Below are 16,257 nucleotides of genomic sequence, written 5' to 3' on the forward strand. Positions count from 1 at the left end.
CCCCGCCCTATGGCTCAGTCTCTCTGTGCAGATAGAGAAACAATAGCGCATGTTACTTTTTGTCCAACAGATGGCGCTGTTTTTAAGAAATCATGTTTTTTACCTGTCATAGGTAAGATCTACATAATGTAGGTGTATAAAAACACACGTGTATTCGAATGCAACGTTGTGTCGAAATTTTGGTGGCCGGATAACTCATCAAAATCACAATTCAAAAAAGTCTTATAAAGTTATAAAAAGTGATGAAAAAAAACAGGATAAATAGGTTACATATGTAACTGTGTAACCTAATTTTTTTTCATCACATTAAACGATTCCTTTTAAAGGTGTGTTGAATTGTCATTTTGAGGAATTATCATGGAACGCAAAATTTCAGAGCAATCTGTGAAGAACTTTCGAAGATTTAAGATTTTGAACAATCGAACATTGACTTTTCTATTTATGTAGATTACAAATAAGTTACATCGTTTGTAATATTTACTCATATAAAACTTTTCAACTTGAAATATACTTTGCTTACTATACACTTACCTATTAGCATTTACTTTGTAATATTCACATTTATTTATACATATAAGTTTTTACCGAGACTGCTAATATTCAGATACATTAATCATAATTATTAAAATCATACCCATTGAAATCATCGTGGCTATATTTTATAATAATTATTAATTATAATTACTATCTATACGTAGGAAGCTTCTGCATTTAATGTACATACCCGCTAAGACTTTTTATCATAACACATTATTTATGCATTCATATTAATTTAATACAACTTATTGTAATTTCAGTTCAGCCTCCTTTCTTAATGTAATATATGTGGAATTAAGACTAAATCATATTAAAATAATCACTTTCTTCTAATTACCCCAATTACTTCTGAATATAACTTCGTATAATCAATGTTATCATGCCTGGTTTACTATTGGATATGCATTATTCGATCTCTCTTAATTTTTAAAACTTTTTCCGTACATCAATCTTAAATAATAGTATTTCTCATTCTCTTTGTATTAAGTACCGACTACCTATCGAAAATTATCCGACTGTTTCAAAATGTGAAATGCTTAAGTATAATGCTACGTATACATACGCGAGCCAAACTGCCTAACTGAACCTCAACTTATGGGATAGGAATGAAGCAACCGCAAATGGCGCAAAACTCCGCTTGCAGTTGCTTCATTCCCTTAATTTATTTATTTTATTTTATTAGGAACATTAAAAGGTTTATAACATAACATGCATAGAGAGAGAGAAAAAATAAGTAAAAGAATTAGGTTACAACCCAATAATCAATGTTCACATCATGCAATAAAGATAAAGAAGGTTAAAAAGCAATAAACAAACAAAGAAAACAAAGAAAGGTTAAAAACAAAGAAATGTTAAAAACAAGGAAATAATAAGAGAAAATGTATATATATATACAGGGTGTATCGGCACTAACCCGACAAACTTTAACCAGCTATTCCTTAGCACATTTGGAGTAAAAAATGTTATGTGCACTTTGCTGTCCGGTAACGTTTTTTTTTAATAAAAAATTAATTAAACATATTTTCACCACATGTCACCACTGTTTTATCCTTTGTCAAAATTTGAAAGCAACATCGCAACTCTCGCGTGTTGCTGCGAACGAAGCCCGTATTACATAATCCAGTACCAGAAAAGAAATATTTTATTTAACAATAATGATTATTCACATTTTTCGTATGCGAATCACTGATTGTCTTCTTGTATTGTACACATCAGTTTTATTTTTGTATCTAAATTGTTTCACCTCTGGAATGCTTTGGTTTCACCTCTTACGCGTTTCACGTATTAAATAGTCTAATTTTGAAACTAAGAAACTAATTAGTAGATTTCCTGAATTTATAATCGAAGTCCAATAATTCTGAGCACTTTTAAAAACAATTTTCCTCACTTAGGTACTTATCAATAATAATAATTGGATTATTTGAACAGCGCCGTTGTTTTTTAAATCACCGTAAGTGCTCTGTCAAAATGTTACTTGCTAGGCTATCCTACAACGTATATTTTTTAATAAATTTAGTTATTTACAACTTCGCGGAATGTGATTTATGAATATTATTGCTTATGTTAAAAGCCTTCCAGAATTACCGGAATATAACGAGCAGCTTGACACACTTAAGTTTATTTCCACTAATTTGAAGGTACAAAGAATGTATAGTTTTAAAAACAATCCCGATGAATCAAAAAACGGTTCATATAAAACTGCTGCGCAACACACTGAGACAAAGGAAAGCACTCACACAAACGTCATGACTGCATTGGATTGACCACCTGCAAATGAATGCTGCCAGATTGCTAATTTATTTAAACAATAATTATTAAATTTTATTTAAAATATCGCAATTTTTTTAAAAAATCGACAATAAATTACAACTATAATTTAAAAAAAATATTCTTAACCCCACGCTTTTTCGTAATTGATTAATTAATTCAGAATTTAAACGTTGCTTGAAATGACTAGCCGTATTTGGTGACCAGATCTGAATATCCAGGTTCAGAATTTAAACGTTGCTTGAAATGACTAGCCGTATTTGGTGACCAGATCTGAATATCCAGGTTTAGAATTTAAACGTTGCTTGAAATGACTAGCCGTATTTGGTGACCAGATCTGAATATCCAGGTTCAGAATTTAAACGTTGCTTGAAATGACTAGCCGTATTTGGTGACCAGATCTGAATATCCAGGTTTAGAATTTAAACGTTGCTTGAAATGACTAGCCGTATTTGGTGACCAGATCTGAATATCCAGGTTCAGAATTTAAACGTTGCTTGAAATGACTAGCCGTATTTGGTGACCAGATCTGAATATCCAGGTTTAGAATTTAAACGTTACTTGAAATGACTAGCCGTATTTGGTGACCAGATCTGAATATCCAGGTTCAGAATTTAAACGTTGCTTGAAATGACTAGCCGTATTTGGTGACCAGATCTGAATATCCAGGTTTAGAATTTAAACGTTGCTTGAAATGACTAGCCGTATTTGGTGACCAGATCTGAATATCCAGGTACTTCCTCACCTTCCACTCCTTCCCTTAGCCATAAAACTTACCCCAATTCAACATAAAAATTGTTTAAATTATCGGATGTAATGAAATGCATAATAATTAGACCCCAAAATACTTAATTATTCAGGGAAATAAACCCCTGAGTCATCAGTTGGAAATACCAACGACATTAAGTGAAATTAACAATGCAATAATCCTATTATTGCATTGTTTAAAATTTCACTTAATTATTAGCATTAGCAAATAATATTGGGATTAGCAAATAATAATTTACGACAATTTACTCGGAAATCAATAAAGCCAGAATAATAAAAAAAGAAAGTTATCACTTACGTCGTCTGTAAGTGGCTTTACCAAAGTTTGATAATGCCGTCAGAAGGTGAAACAGCTGTCACGCGTAATAATAATTACAACTAGCAGAACTTGTTTATAAACACACTGTTTTTATAAATTTTTTAATAAGACTGTTAAAATAAAAAAAATCTCTAAATTGAAATGGAGTTCTACAAACTAAACTTAAAATCAAATAAATTTATTGCGAAGGTTCAAAGTACTGTACTGTAATATTATATTAAATAATTTTTACGTGTTTAATTATTGTTTAAAGTCAGATTAAAGCGATTAAAAAACCCACCTGGCAATTCTTATTCGAGTTTCGTTGTTTTTACGTATTGGCGCGCTTACAAGCATCAGTCGTCTCATTTTTAACCATTAATATTTAGTGTGTAGGAAAGAGAGAAGACGCTTTTCGACACACTTGTCGAAAAACTTGTTGAATGCCGACGGGCATACTCTTCTACAGATTTTATTAAATATTGATATGTAGGTAATATTGATGTGTAAATGAATGACATTGTGAGAATTTTACCAATAAATAATAAATGAAAATGCGGACATGTAGTTTATGTTAATTTTTTTATTGGAGCATTTGTTCGAAGTGACTACCATTATTTTCGATGCAAGCGTGTAGTCTTGTTATATTTTGATTATTTAAGTTTGCAGGATTTGCTTTAATTTCTGCAGCGGCTTCCATCACTCGTTCGAGCAGTTGCTCTCTTGAGGCTATTGGCTTAGCATACACTTTTTCCTTGAGAGCCCCCCACAGGTAGTAATCCAGGGGGGTCAGGTCGGGTGATCTTGGTGGCCAAGCAATGGCCGGACTTCCACGGCCTATCCAACGACCAGGAAACTCGACATCCAAGTAGTTCCGCACGGCAATCGAATAGTGTGGTGGGGCTCCATCGTGCTGGAACCACATTCTCCGTAGTAATTCGAGGTTCACATCTTCCAGAATCTCGCCCAGTTGCACTTGTAAGAACTCCAAATACATCGGTCCATTTAGTCTGGGAGGCAACTCGATTGGACCGAGTATTTGATTTCCCAGGATTCCTGCCCACATGTTGATGGAAAATCTGTCCTGGCTCGACGACTCCCGAACAAGCTTGGGGTTTTGTTCAGCCCAATGGTGCAAGTTGTGCACATTTAGCACTCCTGTTTTAGTGAACTGTGCTTCGTCGGTAAACAATATGTTTTTCATGAAGTCTGCATCTCTTATGACATTATGCAGCATTCTTCTGCAGTACACGACTCTGGAAAAGTGGTCATTCTCCATGAGGCCTTGGCAGCGCCTATAGTGAAAAGGTTTGAGCCCGTGCTTCTTCAGAACTCTCCATACCGCCATGTGTTCCCTGTGTCCTATCATCAGAGCGACCCGACGCACGGACAGCGTGGGGTCTTCGGTAATTAAGTTCAGGATTCTCTCCTCAACTGCCACAGGAACGATGTTGTGTCCTCCGCCGGCGCCTTCAATCCGTCCGATGCCACAGTCACGCAATTGTTGATACATCTGAAACAAAACAACAAATAACAACTGCTTTTATTATTCAGCTCAGTAATAATGTCAAATAAACAATCGCGGGCTTTTTCACTCATTTTATTTTTAAAGAACACTTATTTTAGGCACATATCAGAAAACTTACGTTTTCTCTTCATTTATTTCATTTTTTTATAGTAAAATGTATAACAAAGTGTTTTAAATTATAATTTTCTTAACTAGGTACGGTTGATATCTTGGATTCACAGGGGTGAAATTGAATTCAAGTAATTTAAATAATCCCATGGTGAGAAAGGGAGTGAATTCAATTGCAGTGAATGATGCATTTATTAGAGATTAAAATTAATTAACTTTTTAAAACGCCGTTTAGTGACCACTGAACACAAATCACCTAAAGTACAATTTACATTTTTAAAGTTGGTGGCCCCTTGTTATGTTTTTAATGTTCCCAGTTTAAATTTCAAAAGCGCTTTTTGGCATTATCAATGAATGTAAATAGTTTCAATAAACAATTGATAGGGTACAAACCTGGACAAAGGTAGCATGGTGTGGGACGCGTCTTCCAGGAAACCTCATGCGATACTCCCTTACGGCTGCTCGTGAATTTCCATTGCAAAATCCATAAACAAAAACAATATCTGCTTGCTCGGCAGGTGGATAATTGAGGGGCATATTTCAACAGTAAAAACTTAGATAACAAAACAAAAACGAAACTAGAAACTTGATGACATGCGAACTCCCAAAACAGCACTGACCACTGATACGAGACGGGGTGGCGGGAACCACACGGGACTTGAGACAGAATATGTGTGAAAGAGATGACAGTAGCGCGGCGTTGCCAATTATTTTACCCCTATACTGTGGGCAGTAGCGGAGTGTGGAAATTTTATTTATTTTTTGTTTTTAAAAGAAAAAAAATGTTACCGGACAGCAAAGTGTACATAACATTTTTTACTCCAAATGTGCTAAGGAATAGCTGGTTAAAGTTTGTCGGGTTAGTGCCGATACACCCTGTATATATATACACGTATAAACACATACATACATATATATACATACACATATAAATACATACGTACACACATACATATTCGTGGCTCGGTTCGCGTTTCGGTTCGCAAATGTATATTTACCATAATAAGTACATTCTAAAAATAGTGGCATTGAAGACAGCTTTTAAGTTTAGTAATAAATGATAAAATATACGGTCACATCTAGGACTCGAACCCAGGACCCTTGCATTGCCGGGGCGCCGCTCTACCAAATGAGCTAATGGGACCCTATCTCCTTCAGTCATATTTAACTGTATCATACTCCGAACCACCAACATTGTCTTCATTTTATTATCACACATTTTTATTTTCCTAGATGTAACCGTGTCTTCAATAATGAAATATTACAATAATTTGAGGTTTTACTGATTAAATTATTCTAAAGATAAAATAAAATATGAACATTATAGTTAGTAAAATTTCATCTTTTCGAAAAGGTAAAACGATTGACCCAATTAATATTAGGTATATGAAAATATCGCGATTTTTGATTTTACGTAATTTGATACTTCAGAAGTTTTTATGTTAAAAATACAGTAATTAGATACATATTTTTTTATTAAATATCAGAATTACGTAGGAACCAACTCACGAGCCAAATTAACTGCACATTTATGTTATAATATACATACAGGGGGATACCTGTGCTATTTCATTTGCCTTTTGAATATTTGATACTTGCTGACGTGTCCCGGCGTTGCTCTACTTTTCTCTACTTTCAATAAATATAATATCCATGTATTTTATATATAAACCTTCCGAAAGAAATTCTCTAAATGATAATGAAAACCCTATCAAACTCCGTTGCATAGTTGATAAGAACTAAGCGTACAGACAGACAGACGCGGATAGTGTCTTTGTTTTATACTATTTAGAGATTTCTCTTAATATTATACATAAGATGTACCACCATTTCTGAATGGTGGTCTTACACCAAGGCGATACCGAAAGTATCTTCCATTCATCAAATGGCAAAGTTAATTTTAAAATTATGTGAAAGTTCTATTCAAGTTGAACACGTGGAACAACAGGCCAATAATGACATAATAACAAAAATTAGCTTGGAATTTCGATGAATTGTTCAAATTCTGTGAAACAACTTACCCTTAGTCAGGTTGTGTTGGGCAGTTCCGTAATTAGTAAAGTGATTACTTTTTACAAAATTCTAAAATAACGGGAAAGGCAATACCGTAAATATCTGGAACATCATTTCGGTTGAATCAAATCACACTGGGCGGATCCCGATCTCACCAATGTAATAAATAATAATATGACTTATCAACATTTACGCCTACTCTAATCAGTTGCTTAAATTACTACAATTTCATTAAACTTTCACCTCGGTAAAAACTAATTTAATATCCACGTGGGCAATTAAGTAGTAAATTAACCTTAAATATAATATAGATCAGTGTGTCGGACTGTGAATAATGATGATGATTATTATTGTATGTGTTTTTTATGACTTGCATTTATGGATCTACCAATACCGCATTGCAGATGTTGTTTTGATGTGCGATTGCCGTTTACTATCTCCGTTATTCTAACTAATTAACTAACCATCACGTCATTTCCCCGTAGACAGAGAGGACGGACCGCCAAACTACTATGTCTTGGTACACACTCCATGCCTCATTCACATTCATACATAGAAATAGTAGATATGTTCAACTGCACGGAATATAGTTACAAGAAGGCTATAATAACTTAATAATTAAGGTTAGCATAATACTATTCTTCTTCTGTAAATTAACCCACTTCCCGACATCCGATCGAGCTGAAACTTGTCAAGTAGACTCGTTGTCGATGACAATGCATTCTGTCAACTTTTGGTGGAAATCAAGCATATTCTCGTGGAAATACACGCATTTCTCTGAAATTTAATGAGATTACAGCATTTAATATGCGAAAAACATGCCGTTCCTTCTCAATCGGGATTTTCGCTCAGTTATTAGCGCGGTTGATTCTAGTCCCTGGGGAGAAAGGTCAATTTTGCCACTATAGTATACTATTCATATAGAAAACCGTTCCATTCACTAGCCTGATTATTGATCATGTACCTTACAGATAATTCAATATAACCCCAGTACGTCTGCACCAGAGAGAAAAAAATTATATTCATAGATACCTTGCAATTAATGATGCGTTAGTATTTTTACTCGAATGCCTTCGATTACCAATGGACATACCAAATGCAATTACCTTAATCATCAATCGTAATTAAGAAACGCTTCGAAATATAACCCAATTGCTTTGGAAAAGTAAAACTTTTTGCTTTCTTCGCAAAATGAATGAATCGTGGATTATCTTCTTTCTAAATGACTTTGTTCGAATTTCTGCATTTAACATGGTTTACTATTTGACGTAAAGAACCATTTTCAGATGTATAATTGAAATATCGTTTGCCGTATGTCTCGTAATCAGGTAGCAGATGATATTCGGTATTTTGAGCTCAAAAATCTTCTGAGTTTGGTCAGTTATCTATTTGATTTCATCATTAACAGACGTTTCAGTTCAGCGGGCATTTCAACAAAGATTGTCAATTTTTCATGGTGAATTCTAGCGATTAACAAGTGACTCAGTTAGTTATACAGGGGCTCAATCCATCTACATCTATAAGGTAGGCAAATTTTATTGATGATTATTAAACATAGAATTATACGCATTATCCAAATGGCGAGATATGCATGCAAATGTGAACTATCAATGCCAAAATATGCACTAACAATAACAAAAACACCAATATTATTTTATTTATTTTTATGTGAAACCTTACAAGATCCTTTGTATAGTGTAAAGAATGGGAACTTTACTGTGTCGCCACCTGCTCGGGCAGCTTCGTGAGGCAGGTTAAGGGGGCTATAGGAAGGGATCTGAGGGGATAACGAGGATCTTAAAGAGACCCGGATTATTTGAAGGAGTAAAAGTGCCAAAATTTGCACTGATAGTGCCCAAATATGCACTGAAAATGACAAAATATGCACTAACAATGAAAAAATATGCAGTGACAATAATATTTGGATGATTTGTATAGCGCCGTTTTTGTGCAAAATCACCTCAAAGGCGCTGAACAAATATATAATACATTTTTACAATGATCTATGTTATTACTAACTATATATGCAGATAATGGTTCCATGATAACTCATCAAAATGATAATTCAACACACCTTTAAAAGGTGATATAAAGTTATTAAAAGTGATGAAACAAAAAATAGGTTAAATAGTTATATATGTCACCTATTTAACCTGATTTTTGTTTTATCACTTTTCATAACTTTACAACACTTTTTATAGGTGTGTTGAATTGTCATTTTGATGAGTTATCCGGTCACCGCAGATAATATACAGTATCATACTTACCTGGTAGGTCACTTAAGATTAACACTGTTTATTGTTTATTAGCGAAATTTAGATACGGTTCACACGCAATGGACATAACTGGACTTTCCTGTATTTACTTTAATAATATATATTTATGTTCTTTAATGTGAGTGTTTTGGAAAGGAAAACCAAATTTTATGCTGGGCGGTACTACAGAACAAGGTTTTGATCAGAATTCACTTTCGTAAATGTGATTCGTCCCTCTGTATAAGACAGATTTCGAATAATTTAAATCCAATGAGAAAAGTGTGATTAGGATGTATTATAGGCAATGACAATCACAAAATATGCACTAAAATGACAGAATGTACTCCTAAATTAAACGTTAAGAACACGAATGTGTTATTTGGATCCCAGATCTTTGGGAAATTTTTGATTTCACGTTGGGAGGGGATGTTTTGAATGTACTGTTCTTAATTCTGTAGCTCATTCGATTTCTATTATACCCATGTATATTTGGTTTATCTGAGAACATCCTGTATATCAGAGGGCAGCTTGTTCCGAAGCGTGATAATGGTATAAGGAAAGAGTGAATGATTGTGAAAAAAAGGAAAACTGTTGAAAGATTTTGACAATTTATTTCAATATTTTTGACAAAAATTGCATATTCTTCATTCTTCTCATTTCGGGTATATAATAGGGATACGTGATAACTCAACACAATCGCTTTTAATGACTTCATATCCCTTGTTAAAGGTGTCTTAAATTGTCACTAAGTTTAGGTTTATAGGTTAATTTTATTTCATCGCTGTTAGAATCACTTTTTAAAGGTGTCTTGAATTGTCATTGTTTTTAGTTACCATTGAATCGGTTTTTTGGAATCTCATGTAAACACTGACCTTCCTCTTATTTTGAAGGTTAAGTGTGCAAAATTTCATCAATCTCGAAATAAAACTGTAGATCTGTGTAAAAACTCAGATCTACGCCGTCCGCCACTGATATTCTTACTAATTACCGCACACGAGTCCCAATTGCTCCCAACCGTGAGACTATTGCATTCCCAATCAGGGTGTGTTGTGAGGCTAAAGTTAGTGGGGCGGAGAAGGAGATGGGGAAGAGGAAGTTGTGCGAGTACCCGGCTATTTAGATCTGCTCACCAAACCCGGCCAAAGCCATTTTAAGCGACAATTCAATTGGTGGTCCTACACCACGGCGATACTGACATCTTACACTGTAGAACCTGCCGCAAGTAAACTGTATATTATTTTAAATGAATAAATTGTGAAATAAAATAATTTGCGGTGTGACATTATATATTAATTAAAAAACTGACTTAGTAATACACCACTTTTTATTTAATTAATAAATGACAGCCAACCAAGTTTCGTTTACCTCAAGCTTCGTCAGGGCTATTATATTTACCAATTATAATTACGCATAGACACACATATATACATATTCTTATACACAGAAAATACAATGTTGGAAAGAGACAAAAAGAGAAGAAGACACATTATTTGTGACAGAAAGAGATACAAATAGAAAAGAGGGAAACTAAATGTTATAGGAGGGGTTGGTAAGAAGAGGGGTTCCATGATAACTCAACACACTCAAAAGTGCGCAAGTAAATAAAATTCGGATTCGAACGCGCGTGCTTCGGCTTGCAAGTCAAGAGCCTTACCCATCGACCACGGAGATATTTTTAATGACAATAATCTTTCAACATAAAATGATATCAAATACAATGGAAGTGCCATGGCTAGTTACATGGCCATTAGATCATTGTATTTTAACGGGTATTTGTGCAACATAAAGCCAGACAAGAGTCTGCGACTTCCTCTGGTTTGTGTAATCCGAGGTAATCGCACAATTATGTTACATTATTTTTGCGACTCCGCAAAGTACACCACGCGACTCACTTTCCTTTTGCGGCCATTCTTGTGATCTGACAAGATGAATGACACTTATACTAAAGATACTTATACGATATTGTTATGTCTCGTGTGTCCTACAGTGTATGGTGCCCATTGTTTAGGACAGGTGTATGTAATTTGTGTACCCCGTTGTCTCGTAAAATTAGTTCAGTTTTTTAAATTACAATTTGTATATTTGTACCGACGCGACGCCCGGGGAACCATTTATTGAATAACCCACACCTCTGCCATAGATCACCCCAAGTGGTTTTGCTACACAGAGGTGCCTGGGCTTTATTGTTTATACAAATCTACAGTTTTATTTCGAGATTGATGAAATTTGGCACACTTGACCTTCAAAACAAGGAAAAGGTCGCTGTCTATATAGGGTGTTAGTGGACGCACAGGATTTACTTTTACCACATTGTTTGGAGTAAAAAATGTTAATGAAATTTTTAAATCCAGAGACTATGTTTTTTTTTTTTTCGATGCAGGCAAAAAAAAAATCTTCCGCTTTTAATCACTGTTCACTCAACCTAGTAACCGACCAACCCCTCACACCCATCCTAACTGACCAATACATACAGATTTTTTTATGTTTTAAGTTGAAATAAAAAAATGTCACAAAATAATGTCCGGAATCACAAATAAAAAAATTATTAAAATAATTCAATTAAGTCCCTTAGCACCCAGTACGAGCTTTCGAAAAATCATCCTCAAACCCTTTTCCAAATAATAGGAAATGTATTGTTTACAACTGATTTCGAAAAACTTTCCGTTAAGCCCGGATGTCTGGGTAAGTTTTCAATGATTGACACTTTTACAAAAATCGAAATTTAAACACAACACACCTTTGTTTTGGCACACAATTCTTACTTCTTTCACATTCATACATATTTTATCCATATTTTTTTCTATTATTCCTACTGTTCGTCACCTTGGTTGGATAAGATTCTAACTGACAGAATGCGAAACCATTTCTTTTGCTCATTTCCATAATTAAAATAATTTTCAGAGGGTTTCTGTTTTGTATATATATGTACATATAATTATACAACTTACTAATGATATATTATATATTCTGTAATTATTTGATGAAATAAATAAATTAAAAAAAAAAAAAAAAATTCCATATAAATTTGTATGACGAAGTTGTAACATCAAGCTTTAAAGGTTTCCATTTATTTTATAAGGTTCTACCATCAATTATAACCGTTAAAATCGCCAGTTTGTTTGTATCTGACAGTTAATCGTTCTTACGAAGCGCAGTGTAATTCGTTACTTTGGTTGGAAAGGGTTCTAACTTCGCCTTACCATGTCCCGAAGTGTCAACATTTGTACAACCAAAGTGACGTATTGCCGTTATCTGACTATAGAACTTGTTTCACTTACCTAATCGTATCATGTCTTTCCAAGTCATCCCCGACTTAATCCGTGCACTTGCGCAACATGTATTGCCCATCTAAACCACATTACGTTACGCTTGCATTAATTATTTGGGTATACGTGATTTAATCGCTCATTCACCTCAGATATTTAGTTAACTTGTATATTAAGTATTCAGTATAACTACTATTAGGGTTGGTATGAGAATTCCATTTTATACTACTAGCCTAAATTTCAGTGATTTTAGTTCAATTCTCCAATATTGTTTTATTACACCTAGTTCCTGCATTCGCCATTCAAAGCGTTTGCTTTTCTTATGAGTTGAAAATATGTACTTATCGATGGCTTAAAGTTAATATGTTATATCCCTAATTTTGGTCGACAATGAGTTAAGTACTGAAGAGTACCATAGATAGCCTATATTTTTCTAGGTTCAAATTCTATGCCAAAATATTGTATTTACTTAAGTTAAAATACAGACTTTTTTGTATCACAATATCTAATGTTTGTTGGTTTTAAATCTTCAAACTCAGTTCTATCAATTATGTTTAGTGGAGATACAATATTTTATCTCTAAGCCATCGTTATATATACTAAACCGCCGATCTTTAAATAATATTAGAGTCAATTTTTGAGGGGAGGCAATTTTCTATAAGGCTTGTTAGAGGAGAGGATTTTTGTTTAGAGAGGTACAACCAAAAAATATATGATTTAAAATTCTCACTTCTAGACCACAGAAGGTACAGTTTGTGGAGTCAAGCACGTGAATTTCATAAAGGTCAGTAGGAACTGAACAATGTCCAATTCTCATTCGAATAAGAGAGGATTTTTTTTTTGAAAAATTGATTATTTAAATTGAAAGTAAAAAAAGTTTAACAGCCCTGGCCAATTGACCGCCAATTCTTTGTTTCTGGATTTGAAATGTATCAGTTTTTGTTTAGAAACGCTTTGTGGTCATTTATGCCGACTGACTGTATTGAGATTAAAATAGACGAAAAATCCACGAAAGTTTTCAATGATTTGCCGTCGTCAATAGATTTCTGTTTTTTTTGTTTTTTGTTTTTATATTTGTCACTAAAACAAAACGTCAAAATTCCTTCTAAATAAGTGTGTACTAATGAGTTATTTTTCTTTAAATTAGTATCTATGTGTTTAAATATAGTACTATAGGATTCATATGTCTTATACTGATTTATAAATGTGGAAATTCTAACTATACAATTGTAAATGTTCTCCAAAATGCCCTGGAAAGAATCTCAGACTTGTGATGTCCCGAAAGAAACCATTCATCTGTTCTGAATGCAATTACTAATGTTATCCAAATTGACCCTGGTAATAAATTACATCTTTGCGATTCTTTCAAGGATAAAGAAACCATCCTGTCACTTCGAATGCAATCAACAATGTTCTAAAAATTTGTTTTGACAGCATCGCCATTCCATTGTAAGAATATTATGTACTAAATACACAATTTGGCTGTCCTGAAACGGGAATCCTTCCCAGTTGGACAGACAAAGGTTCATTTTGTTTTGTTTGTAATTTATATACTATATATATAAAATAAATAAATTTAAAAAAATGTCTTCCAACTCTGTCTGTACGGCCAACTTCTTTCATTGGTTTCTAGTACCTTCGAGTGATTTTTATTTATTAAATATATCTATTTAAATTTCACTTTAGTTTTCGGTAATGAATGAATGCAAAACTTGGAAGCGGAAATTAAACCACTTCCCGACGTTCGATCGAGCTGAAACTCGGCAGATACTCTCGTTGTCGATGACGTTTTAGTGGTAATCGACTTATACGTATTTCTCTGAAATCGCATGATATTACACCAGTTAATATACGAAATAAATATCGGTCCTAACCGATCTTGTTGTCGACTCCAGTTCTGGGTAGGAATCAAAGAAGGCAAATCAGGCAAACCAAATAACGACATTTTTATGACAGATGTATAATTAATTATAGTATTAAGGCGATGCACTTCGTCGTGTAATATTTTAAATTGAGCCGCTATCAATAACAACCCTTACGTAGATGGTGATAAGGTTTAAATTCCCGCTTAACACCATCCGCCTTTTTTGATTTATGCAAGAAAAAAACATGGCCAAAAAGTGCCTTTTATTTTATTTTGTGGATGTTCAGGCATAAATATTTTTTTTTTCGATCATTTTATAAATAACTTAATTTGCCACATTATACAATAAAATTTTAACCGAAAATGGGTTCGTAAGTAGGAGATTTTGAACTTTAAATCAGTTTTCATAGGCCTTATACATTATTTTTTTCTGGGCTTATAAAAAGACTTATCTAAAAAATACTCGAACGTTTCAAAGGCCAAGATGTATTCTACTCGCAGTATTTAATTAAAGCATCTGAAACATTTCTAGGCGACCAAATTTTCAAACCAAAAACACATGATTTTGCATTACTACGTATGGCATCGCCTTAAACAATTTGGGGGGCGGGTAAGCTTACCACCGCCCCGGGAACCATTTTTAGCCAACACCCCTGCTATAGGCCACCTCAAGTGGCTCGCTACGTTTAGTGACTTAGCAGGGGTGCCCGGGTTCATGAGGTGAGGTTTGTCTGGGTCTTAGCGGTAGATGCGTTTGCCCACCTGCTGCGTGGCGGGCCGGATCGGGAGAGACTGGTTGAGGGAGGATTTTTGACCTCTCCAGCCGGACCCTCTCGACCGCAGTGGGAAGAATGGATTCATTCGTCCGTCACTCCTGGACACACATTTTTCCTTCCCTGAACGTCATCTCCTTCCTTTTCCTAAAAAGACACATCACACATCATCCCCAAATATAACATAGGCCCTGTTGGATTTTGTTTTTCCTCAGGGTCTCCAGTGTGAAGCTAATGTAAAATAACACTTTTTTAACACAATAGGTACCTTTTTTTATTAAGTGAACATTAAATGTGAAGTTATGTGTTTGTTTTTCTCGAGCTAAATAGTAAGTATTAAATTTTCATTCGATATTCATATTACAATCTCAACGCAAGGTTCTGTAACCCATTTAACACTGAAGCTTTGCATTGAACTTTCGGATTTCCCACATTCATCAAAATGAAAATTCAACACACCTTTAAAAAGTGATATAGAGTCATTAAAAGTGATGAAACAAAAACTAGGTTTAATAGCTACCTATGTAACCTATTTTTTGTTTCATCACTTTTCATGACTTTGTATCACTTTTTATAGGTGTGTTGAATTGTTATTTTGATGACACCCAATCACCCAATCTTATACCATATTAGTGCACTCCGCAGTGCTTCGCTATTGCTAATGTCCCTCTTGGGCATCTCCGACTTTTTCCACCATTCACTACTGTATACCACAATGTTAATATTAAAAAAACTACATTACATCGACTACGTATCTCATTCCCCGAGTCTTCCACGGGCGTCCCCGACTTCTTATACCATTAAAACTACTCTCTAATCACTCCTGACACTAATAAGAACAATCGGTCGACTTATTTTGTAGTTTTGCGAGCGCAAACTTACGCAGGTTGAATTTTTATATACAATAAAGACTGTTGGTTTAGGTTAAGTTGGTTAAGTTAACAGTGTTAATGAGGAGAAAGGAATTTTATGCATGATGAATAATCGCGTCTGCCACAGGGTTCTCCTCAGTATTATGTCTAGTTTAACGTTTACTCGGCTTTGCTCGAGGTTGACCGCAACAAAAAAGCTAAGACCAAC

The 16,257-nt window shown here is 34.3% G+C and overlaps 1 protein-coding gene across 1 annotated transcript in view; it reads left to right on the top strand.

Moving 5' to 3' along the window:
• The window catches only part of LOC149426035 (uncharacterized), a 157,245-nt gene that overhangs the window by 28,069 nt on the left and 112,919 nt on the right, over positions 1-16,257 (top strand). The gene's annotated exons all lie outside the window — the stretch shown is intronic.

This window comes from Hesperophylax consimilis, chromosome 2 (assembly GCF_061612785.1).
Source record: "Hesperophylax consimilis isolate HC1 chromosome 2, BYU_Hcon_1.0, whole genome shotgun sequence".
Lineage (NCBI taxonomy): Eukaryota > Metazoa > Arthropoda > Insecta > Trichoptera > Limnephilidae > Hesperophylax > Hesperophylax consimilis.